At 37.3% G+C, this 11,376-nt stretch overlaps 1 pseudogene across 1 annotated transcript in view; it reads right to left on the bottom strand.

Annotated features, from left to right (window-relative positions):
- The window catches only part of LOC144321835 (transcription initiation factor TFIID subunit 9-like), a 152,903-nt pseudogene that overhangs the window by 15,825 nt on the left and 125,702 nt on the right, over positions 1-11,376 (bottom strand). The window lies entirely within an intron of this gene.

The following is an 11,376-nucleotide window of genomic DNA, read 5'->3' as shown; positions in this document are numbered from 1 at the left end:
ATTAATAGATCATCAAGTAATGTTGAATTACCTCCTTGACCTTTCCGGGATTATTATCTACCAAAAAACATAAAAGATAGCTGAACACATGTCGCGGGAAATGAAAAAGAAACATTAGCTAAGGAAAAATTGTATTTGAAGTACACTGTGAGAAGGACAAGTGTATAAGATGGGAATATAATCCAAGGTTTGCATCTCCAGGTCTAGACACTCCTTGGTTGCTAGCAGCATTTTTTGTGCCTGAACTTGAGAGGTTAGGGAATGAGAGATAAGAGGATTTTGATAAATCTAAGTGGAAATTAAAAAGCTGGGAGGAAGAACAAAAATGCCAGAAAAAAATTTTAAAGATACATCCTTAAAATTATTAATTGCAGCACTTTTGAAGTGGTAAATCCCAAAATTAAATATTCTTCAATAGGATATTACAACCACAAAATAGATGACTTCACAACTATACAAAGGAGCGAGTAATATCCTACATATTGCTATGCTCTCAGCTCCAGGATATACTGTTTGTTCAATCCAAAAAACAAGATGGAGAATTATGTATGTGCATAGTATGTTACTAATATAAAAGATGAATATATATTTGCATATATTCTTCAATTAAACATGAGACAATTTCTGTAATAAAATTCTATTATCTATAGTGGAAGGGATGGTACCACACAGAGAAGCAGTGTAATGGCTGAATTTTAATCAATGCAATTTATTTTACATTGGAACATGCAAATGTTTTACAAAGCTACATAAGTGTGTAATTAAGCAAAAAGACCCAACATTTATAGAAATACAAATCAAAACAAATGAATCTAAGCTTTGTTGATATGACAAAAACAGAAGTTATTATAAGACTTTATTTACTTTTAATTTTTAATTCCAATATGATTAGCATATAGTGCTATATTAGTTTCAGATGTACAATATAATGTTTTAACACTTCTAACCATTACTTGATGCTCATCATGATAAGTGTATTCTTTGATCCCCATCACTCATCCCCTCACCCACCTTACCTCTGATAACCATCAATTTGTTCTCTATAGTTCAGAGTTTATTCTTTTTTCCCTATGATCTGTTTTTGTTCCTTAAATTCCACTTAGGAGTGAAATCCTGTGGTGTTTTTCTTTCTGTGACTGACTTATGTCACTAAGTATTATACTCTCTACCCCCCATCCATGTCCATTGCAAATGGTAAGGTTTTATTCTTTTTGTGGCTGAATAATATTCCATTTCATCTGTCTACCACATATTCTTTATCCAATCATCTCTGGATGGATACCTGACTTGCTTCCATATCTTGGTTACTGTAAATAATGATGCAATAAATGTTAGTGTGCATTTTTCATTTTGAATTAGTGTTTTCATTTTCTTTGGGTAAATACCCATTAGTGGAGTTATAGGACTATATAGTAATTCTACGTATAATTTTTTGGGGAACAACCATACTGTTTTTCACAGTGACTACAACATAGTAGTAGTCACTACTACACTGTTGGTTGCATTCCTACCAACAGTGTGCAGGGGTTCATTTTCTCTAAATCCTCACCATACTTTTGCTTTTTGTGTTTTTTATTTTAGCTGTTCTGAAAGGTATGAGGTGACAACTCATTGTGGTTTTGATTTACGTTTCTTGACAGTTCATGCTATTGAGCATCTTTTCACGTGTCTGTTGGCCATCTGGATGTCTTCCTTGAAGACATGACTGTTCATGTCTTCTGCTCATTTTTAAATCAGATTATTTGGGTTTATTTTCTGCTCAGTTGTATCACCTCATTATACATTTCGATATTAACCCCTCATTGGATATATCATTACAAATATCTTCTATTTAGTAGACTTTTTGTTTTATTGATGATTTTCTTCACTTTACAAATATTTTTATTTTGATGTGGTCCCAATAGGTTTTTGTTTTGTTGTTGTTGTTGTTGTTGTTTGTTTGTTTTTTGCTTTTGTTTCCTTTGCCTTAGGAGACATTTCGAGAAAAATGTTGCAATGGCTGATGTGAGAGACATTACTGTTTATGCTCTCTTTTAAGATTTTTATGATTTCAGGTCTCACATTTAGGTCTTTAACCCAATTTGACTTTACTTTTGTGCGTGGTGTAAGAAAGTGGTCCAGTTTCATTCTTTTGCTTGTTGCTGTCCAGTTTTCCCAACACCATTTGTTGAAGATACTTTTTCCCTTTACCTAGATTAATTGAGCATATACTTGTGGGTTTATTTCTGGGCTCTCTATTCCATTGATCCTGTGTTTATTTTTGTGTCAGAACCAAATTGTTTTGATTACTACACTTTCTTGTATACCTTGAAATCTGGAATTGTGATTTCTCTAGTTTTTTCTTTGTTATCAAGGTTGCTTTTGTTATTCAAGGTCTTTCGTAGTTAGTTCCAATTTAGTTTTTAGGATTACTTTAGGATTCGTGGAGAGGAGGATTACTTATTGGTATTTTAATAGAACTTGTATTGAATCTGTAAATTTCTTTGAGTAGTATGGGTGTTTTAATTACATTAAATTTTCCAGTCCATGAGTGGGTTATTTTTTTTAAGACTTTATTTAATCATGGGAGACCGAGAGAAAGAGAGATAGAGAGAGAGAGGCAGAGACACAAGCAGAGGGAGAAGCAGGCTCCACGCAGGGAGCCCGATGAGGAACTCGATCTCAGGTCTTCAGGATCAGGCCCTGGGCCGAAGGTAGCGCTAAACCGCTGAGCCACCCCGGCTGCCCAAGTGGGTTATATCTTTTCATTTGTTTATGTCATCTTCAATTTCCCTCATCAGTGTTTTATAGTTTTTAGAATATAGGTCTTTTGCCTCCTTGGTTAAGTTTATTTCTAGTTATTTATTCTGTGTGGTGTACTTGCAAATGGTATTAGCTTGTTAATTTCACTTTGATGGTTCATTGTTAGTGCATAGAAATGGGACAGATTTCTGTATGTTAATTTTTTTAATTTTTAAAGATTTTATTTATTTATTTATTCATGAGAGAAAAAAAAAGAGAGAGAGAGAGAGGCAGAGACATAGAGGGAGAAGCAGACTCTCTGCAAGGAGCCTGATGCAGGACTCTATATCCTGACAAGGATCATACCCTGAGCCAAAGGCAGACACTCAACTGCTGACCAACCCAGGTGTTCCTGTATACTAATTTTGTATCTTGTGACTATGGAACTCATGATCAATTTTAGTAGTTTTTGATGGACTCTTCAGGGTTTATTTTAAAGATTTTATCCATTTATTCATGAGAGACACACAGAGAGAGGCAGAGACATAGGCAAAGGGAAAACCAGGCTCCTGGCTGGGAGCCTGATACAGGACTCAATCCCAGGACCCTGGGATCACCACCTGAGTCAAAGGCAGATGCTTAGCCACTGAATCACCCAGGCACCTGGAGGGCCTTTTACATATAGTATCATGTCATCTGCACATAGAAAAAGTTTTACATATTCCTTACCAATTTGGATACCTTTTATTTCTTTTTTTGGTCTTACTACTGTGGCTAGGACTTCCAGGACTATGTTGAATAAAAGTGATGAGAGTGAGCATCCCTGTTTTGTTTCTGATCTTAGAGAGAAAGCTTTCCATTTTTCAGCATTCAGTATGATGTTTATTAGGGTTTTTCATAGATATCCTTTGTTATGTTAAGGTCTCTTCCCTCTAAACCTACTACACTGAGGGTTTTTATCCTGAATGGATATATCAATACTTTGTCAAATGCATTTTCTGCATCTATTGAAATGATCCTATGGCTTTTATCTTTTCTCCTGTACATGTGATGTATCATTGTGATTGATTTGCAAGTGTTGAACCATCTCTGCATCTCCAGAATAAATCCCACTTTGTTGTGGTAAATGATTTTTCAGTGTATTTTTGGATTGGGTTTGTTAATATTTTTTGGGGATTTTGCATCTATGTTTACCAGAGATGTTGGTCTGTAGTTTTCTCTTTTTTTTAGTATTATTTTCTTTTTTCTTTTCTTTTCTTTTTTTTCCTTTCTTTTTCTTTCTTTCTTTCTTCTTCTTTTTTTTCAGTTCTGGATGCTTTATTTTTTTTAATTTTAATTTTAATTTTTAAAGAATTTTTTTTTGGAGTTCAATTTGCCAACATATAGCATAACACCCAGTGCTCATCCTGCCAAATGCCCCCCTCAGTGCCCATCACCCAGTCACCCCAACCCCCTGCCCACCTCCCCTTCCACTACCCCTTGTTCATTTCCCAGAGTTAGGTGTCTCTCATGTTTTGTCACCCTCACTGATATTTTCACTCATTTTCTCTCCTCTCCCTTTATTCCCTTTCACTAATTTTTATATTCCCCAAATAAATGAGACCATATAATGTTTGTCCTTTTCTGATTGACTTATTTCACTCAGCATAATACCCTCCAGGTCCCTCCAGTCGAAGCAAATGGCCGGTATTTGTCGTTTCTAATGGCTGAGTAATATTCCATTGTTTACATAGACCACATCTTCTGCCCTACGACCCAGCAATTGCACTGCTGGGGATTTACTCCAAAGATACAGAGGCAGTGAAACGCCGGGACACCTGCACCCCAATGTTTATAGCAGCAATGTCCACAATAACCAAACTGTGGAAGGAGCCTCAGTGTCCATCGAAAGATGAATGGATAAAGAAGATGTAGTTTTTAGAATTATTTTCAACTGCTTTTGATCTCAGGGTAATGCTGGCCTCTTAGAATAAATTTAGAAATTTTCTTTCCTCTTCTATTTTTTTATTGTTTCAGAAGAATAGGTTATTAACTCTTCTTTAGCTGTTTAACACAATTCACCTATGAAGCCATCTGGTCCTGCACTTTGTTGGGAATGTTTTGATTACTGATCCCATTTCATTGTTAGGTATCAGTCTGTTCAAATTTTCTATTTCCTCTTGAATCAGTTTTGGAAGGTTATGGATGTCTAGGAATTTATCCCATTTCTTCTAGGTTATCCAATTTGTTGGCCTGTAATTGTTCATAATATTCTGTTTAACCCTTTAAATTTCTGTGGTATCAGTTGTTATTTCTCTGCTCTCATTTCTGACTTTGATTAGTTGAGTCCTCTTGTCTCTCTCTCTCTGTCTCTGATGAGTCTGGCTAAACATTTGTCAATTTTGTTGAGCTTTTCAAAGAACTAGCTCCTGGTTTCATCTACCTTTCTATTATTTATTCATCTAGGTTTTTAGTTTCTTTTTTAAAATATTTTATTTATTTATGTTAAGAGAGAGAGAAGACTCCCCATGGAGCAGGGAGCCCAATGTGGGGCTCAATCTTAGGACCCTGGGATCATGACCCAAGCCAAAGACAGATGCTTAACTGACTGAACCAGCCAGACACTCTTTTTTTTTTTTTTTAGTTTCTATTTTGTTTATTTCCACTCTAACCTCTATCATTTCCTTCCTTGTACTAGTGTTGGGTTTTATTTGTTGTTTTCCTACCTCCTTTATTTGTAAATTTAGGCTGTTTCTTTGAGGGTTTTTTGGCTCTTGACATAGTCCTGTATTGCTGTATCTTCCCTCTTAGAACAGCTCTTGCTTCATCCCAAAGATTTTTGGCCATTGTGTGTTTCTTTTCATTTCTCTCCATACATTTTTTAATTTCCTTTTTGATTTCTTAGTTGACCCATCCATTGTTTATTAGCTTGTTATTTAACCTCCGTGTATTTATGTTCTTTCTATATTGTCCTCTCATAGTTGATTTCTAGTTTCACAAGTTTTTGGTCAGAAGAGATGCATATTATGACCTCAATCTTTTTTAATGTATTGAGATTTATTCATGGCCTAACGTGTGATCTATGCAGGAGAAAGCTCCCTGTAAACTTGAAAAGAATGTGTATTTTGTTGTTTTAGGAAGCAACCTTCTGAATATATCCATTACATCCAACTGGTCCAATGTGTCATTCAAAGCCATGGTTTCCTTGTTGGTTGTCTATTTGGATAATCTACCCATTGATGTCAGCAAGGTGTTCAAGTCTTCTACTATTATTGTATTCCTTTGATTTCCTTTATGTCTGTTAATAGCTGGTTTACATACCTGGGTACTGCCATGTTGGGTGCATACAAATGGTGTGCGATTGTTATATCTTCTTGTTGGATTGTTTTCTTTATATTATGTATGTCCTTCTTTGTCTTTTGCTACAGTCTTATATTTAAAGTCATTTTGTAAAAAAAAAAAAAAAAAAAGTCATTTTGTCTGATATAAGTATTGCCACAGGGGTATTCTTCTCATTTCCATTTGCATGATAAATGTTTCTCCATCTCTTTTGCATTCGATCTTCATGAATTGTTAGGTCTGATGAAATGGGTCTCTTGTAGGTAGCATATAGATAGGCCTTGCTTTCTTATCCATTCAGTCACTTACGTCCTTTGTTTGGAGCATTTAGTCCTCTTACATTCAAAGTAGTTATTGGTAGGTATGTACTTATTATCATTTTCTTAATAGTTTTTGCTTGTTTTTCCAGTTTATTTCTCTCCTTTTTTTCTCTTGCTATCTTCCCTTGTAGCTTGATGGCTTTCCTTATTGATATGTGTGGATTTCTTTCCCCTTATTTTTTGCACACCTATTGCAGGTTTTTGATTTGTGGTTACCATTAGGGTTGCATAAAAATGTTCCACATTTAGCAGCCTATATTAAGTTGCTGGTTAAGTTGACTTAAGTTTCAACCCATTCATTACTCCTCTTGCCACTATGTTTTACATATATATGGAGTCATACTTTAAATCCTTATATTGTGATTCCCTTGAATGATATTATAGATATAATTGATTTTACTTCTTCGTGCTTTAAACTCAAGATTGGGCAGCCCCAGTGGCACAGCGGTTTAGCGCTGCCTGCAGCCCGGAGTGTGATCCTGGAGACCTGGGATCGAGTTCCACATCGGGCTCCCTGCATGGAGCCTGCTTCTCCCTCTGCCTGTGTCAATGCATCTCTCTCTCTCTCTGTCTGTCTGTCTCTCATGAATAAATAAATAAAATCTTAAAAAAATAAAAATAAATAAACTCAAGATTGGTTTTATAAAGGATTATTCCACTACATTTATTATGTTTGCATTTACCTGCGAAATTTCTTTTTTTTACCAATTTTCTTAACCCTGGTTATGGCCTTTACTTTCCACTCAAAGATTTCCCTTTAGACATTTTTTTATAATGCTGGTTTGGTGCTGATGAACTCGTATAAGTTTATTTTGTCTGGGAAACTATCTCCTCTTCTATTCTGAATAATAGCCTTACTCAATAGAATATTCTTGGCTGCACATTCTTTTTCTTTCAGTACTTTGAAAATATTATGCCACTTTCTTCTGCTCTGCAAAGTTTCTGATAAAAAAATCAACTGATGTTCTATGGGGATTCCCTTGTATGCAACTACTTTCTTGTCTCCTATTGCTTTTAAAATTCACCTTTTATCATTATTTTCTGCCATTTTAACTATTTAGGTATCTTGATATGGACCACCTTGGTTTGATTTTGTTGAGGGCTTGCTGGGTCTCCTAGACGTAGATGTCTGTTTCCTTCCTCAGATATGAGAAGTTTTCAGCTATTATTTCTTAAAATAAATTTTCTACCCTCTTTTGTCTCTCTTCTCCCTCTAGGATTCCTAGGTGTGAATGTCATTACACTTGGTGATATCACTGAATTTCCATGACCTATTTTCATTTCTTCTTCTTCCTTTTATCCATCTTCTTTCCTCCTCTTCCTCTTCCTCCTCCACCTTTTCTTCTTCTTCTTCTTCTTCTTCTTCTTCTTCTTCTTCTGTTTCTCCTCCTCCTCCTCCTTTTCCTTCTTTTTCCATTTATCTACTTATTTATTTATGTTTGTTCTTCATTACTCTGTCTTCTGAGTCACTGATCTGTTCTTCTGTTCCTTCTAGTCTACTATTTCTTCCCTCTAGTGAATTTTTAATTTAATATCGAGTTTTCATGTCTGGTTCTTTATGATATTTTCTACCTTTTTATTGAAGGCATCCCTGAGTGAAATCTACATTTTTCTCAAGTTCAGCACCTATATCTATGTCATTACTTTGAATTGTCTATCAGACATATTGCTTAACACTATTTCAGTTAGCTCTTTTGCTGTGATTGTGTCCTGTCTTTCATTTTTCTCCTTCTCCTTATTTCATTAAATACTCTGTGATTCTTTCTATTAGGAAACTCAGCTAGGTCTCCTGACCTTGAAAGCTATGTCCTCATGAAGAATAGGCCCTGCCCTATAGTGCCTTATAGTGCAATGTTCCCTACTCAAACAGAACTAGGTCCATCTGTGGTGTCTCATATGTGTTGTGTGTGCCCTACTTGTGATTGAAATGCATTTGCCTTCATTCTGGTTAGCTGCAGTGGACTCCTTTGCATTTTGTATTGTCCCTGTGCTGCTAAGGAGCCATTCTGGGACTTCCTGGCCCTGTATTTGTGTCAGAGCAGAAGTTTACTCACAGCCCACTTACCAGGACTACTGTCATACCAAACATCAGGGTATTCACCCTAGGTCATCCCCTGAGGCTTTAGTTGCTGTGCATAGCCAGCTGTCAGACCAGGTATCTAGTCTGTCTGTCCTAAAGTTGTAGTGCCCCCCCACCCCATACAAGGCTTTCCCTTTGTGCTGTCACCACTGAGGTTTTTGTTAATGGGCTGGAATAGAAGTCATATCAGATGTCTGTCCCAATCTACTGTTACGTCTGTATTTGAACTTGTATGTTTGATTATCCTCCCTTCTCTGCAGAAGAAAAGTCACTCTGGAGTGGAGTAATGCACTGTTGGGCCTGCTTGCAGAATGATATTCATCAAGAACTGCTTTGGAGGAACTCCTGCTGGGTGGGGTGGATTGATTGAGGCAAGTCCATTAGAATACATGGAGGTGGAGTGCATGGTATTTGTAAGGTAGGTGTTGCTCCATGGTACCTACTGGGAGTAATGTAAAGGATGAGACCTAACTGGGGATACTTTGGAGACACTCCTGCATAAGTGAGGTGTGTTGGATAGGGCAAACACACTACAGCATGTAAGTATGGGTCACGTAGTGTTAGCAAGCTCTGTGGAAAGTGTTCATGCTAGTTCCCTAAAGTGTTCTGGTAACTAGGAGTGGGTGGGGAGAGAGATGTCACTCAGCAGCTCATCTGTTCTTGGAGAAGTCTCCTAGAGATGCCTGTCCCTCCAGTGCACATTCTAATATTAGTAACAAATAACCCAGGGACATTTGAGACCGCTGCTTCTATGCTGTTATCTCCAAAGGGTTTTTTATACTGTTTAAGGTTTGGGGTCAGTATCCTATTGCCCTCTGGCTCTTCCAAAGCTGAGCCAGTTGATTTCTAAAATATCTGATGTTAAACACCACTGATTGTAAAAGCAGAAACAAAAACAAAAACAAAAACCAACAACTCCTGAAGTTAAGCTCCACTAGTTTCAAAGCCAAATGTTATGGGGACTTGACCTTCCAGTGCAGATTCCCCCATGTCTGGATGGATGAGAAATGTGCTACACTTCAGTTTATCTGGAATATATAAAATGTTAACAGTGACCTGACCCACAATTAGCTTTCAATATACAATGGAATATTACTCAGCCATCAGAAAAGACAAGTACCCATTTGCTTCGACATGGATGGAACTACAGCGTATTATGCCGAGTGAAATACATCAATCGGAGAAGGACAATTATATGGTTTCATTCCTATGTGGAATATAAGAAATAGTGAAAGGGATTATAAAGGAAAGGAGGGGAATTGAGTGGGAAAAATTAGAAAGGGAGACAAACCATGAGAGAGTCCTAACTCTGGGAAACAAACAAAGGGTTGTGGAAGGGGAGGTGGGTGGGGGAGGGGGTAACTGGGTGACAGGCACTAAGGAGGGCACTTGATGGGATAAGCACTGGATGTTATACTATATGTTGGCAAATTGAATTTAAATAAATAAAAATTAAAAAAATAAAAGTAATCTGTCATAATTATGCATCCCAACAAAGATCATTAAGTTTACTTCCTCCTTTCTTCATGATGACTCCCAGGAAATGAGTTCATTTGTCCCTTGTATGTAAATTTAGGGCTGATGTGTTAGGAGAGAGGCCTAAGTGGCTTGATAGCTGGAGTTTTCACATGACCATTCTAACAATGCCCTAGTTCTAAGAAGCAATATGTCATCTCACAGCTCCTAAACAGGAGAGAACTTAGGACAATGGTTGGTTTCTGTTTTTTTTTTTTAATATATATTTTATTTATTTATTCATGAGAGATCAGAAAGAGGGGCAGAGACATAAGCAGAGGGAAAAGCAGGCTCCCCACAGGAAGACTAATGCAGGACCTAATCCCAGGACACCCGGGTTATGCCCTGAGCTGAAAGCAGATGCTCAACCACTGAGCCACCCAGGTATCCGGACAATGGCTGTTTTACCACTGACTCAGCTGGTAAGAAGACTATATGATGCTTTCAGACAGGAGCATTGAGGATTGGGGGTGAGGAGTTTCCACCTACAGCAACTCTCTGGTGATCCAAGCTACTATCCCCAAATTCAGGTCATTAAAAGGAGTTCTGTGTTCAAGAGGAAGTCTCATGGGAAATAAAATATTTCAGGCACAGTGAGATGGTAGTGAAAATGCTGAATGACATGGACTCGCTCCAGATGCCAAAAGTTATGGCCAACAATTACAGCAGCTCTGAAGGAGCTTCAGAAGCCACCTCAGACAGAAACTGGTTGAGTCTTGGATGATGAGCTGATAATGACACCAAATCGCTCACAATCATTGGTCAGCTGGACCTATAGGTCTTGGTCTATAGGTACCTCACAACTCTGTCTCCTCCCCTAGGACCCTAACACTTCTCTACCCTTTTAACAAACCCCTCTTTCACATTATGCATGGCCAGGAGAATCTTTTAGATCTTTCATAAATCCCAGCCAGACACATAAATGCTCTTGTTCACTCTAGGATAAGAATGATAAAACCAAAGCATTAAAACTTATTCCCCTACTTTCACCTTCTACTAAGTTCTTCCTTCTCAAATGGAAGATTCATTTGCCTGTCTCTTCTGGAAACAAGGGAACTTTAAAGAGAACCCCACCACTGTTAAGTATTTGATAACCTTGGTTTTATGATAAATGTTTTCCCAAAGGGACCTATACAAGACTCATTGGATTTTCCTTTTGCTGTTTTAATGAAAACCCATTGGATTGGGAGGGAAAGGCCTAGGGATCTTGAAAAGGTCATAATTTCTAGAGGAAAGGAAGGTTGTATGAGTCCCAGTGATGCCCACATCTGGTTGATGAGGTGAAAAAGGTGGATTTCCTCAGTCCTTACTCTTGTGAGGATAGATGATATCTGGTGGCAAGATGATAAGCAGCCCAGATCATGAGAATGTTAATCTTACATCAGGATGCTTTGAATATCTAAGGCCATTTTAAATGCAATG

Source organism: Canis aureus, chromosome 10, assembly GCF_053574225.1.
Source record: "Canis aureus isolate CA01 chromosome 10, VMU_Caureus_v.1.0, whole genome shotgun sequence".
NCBI lineage: Eukaryota > Metazoa > Chordata > Mammalia > Carnivora > Canidae > Canis > Canis aureus.
The sequence above is the reverse complement of the archived record's forward strand: the minus strand, read 5'-3'. Positions and strand labels throughout refer to the sequence as shown.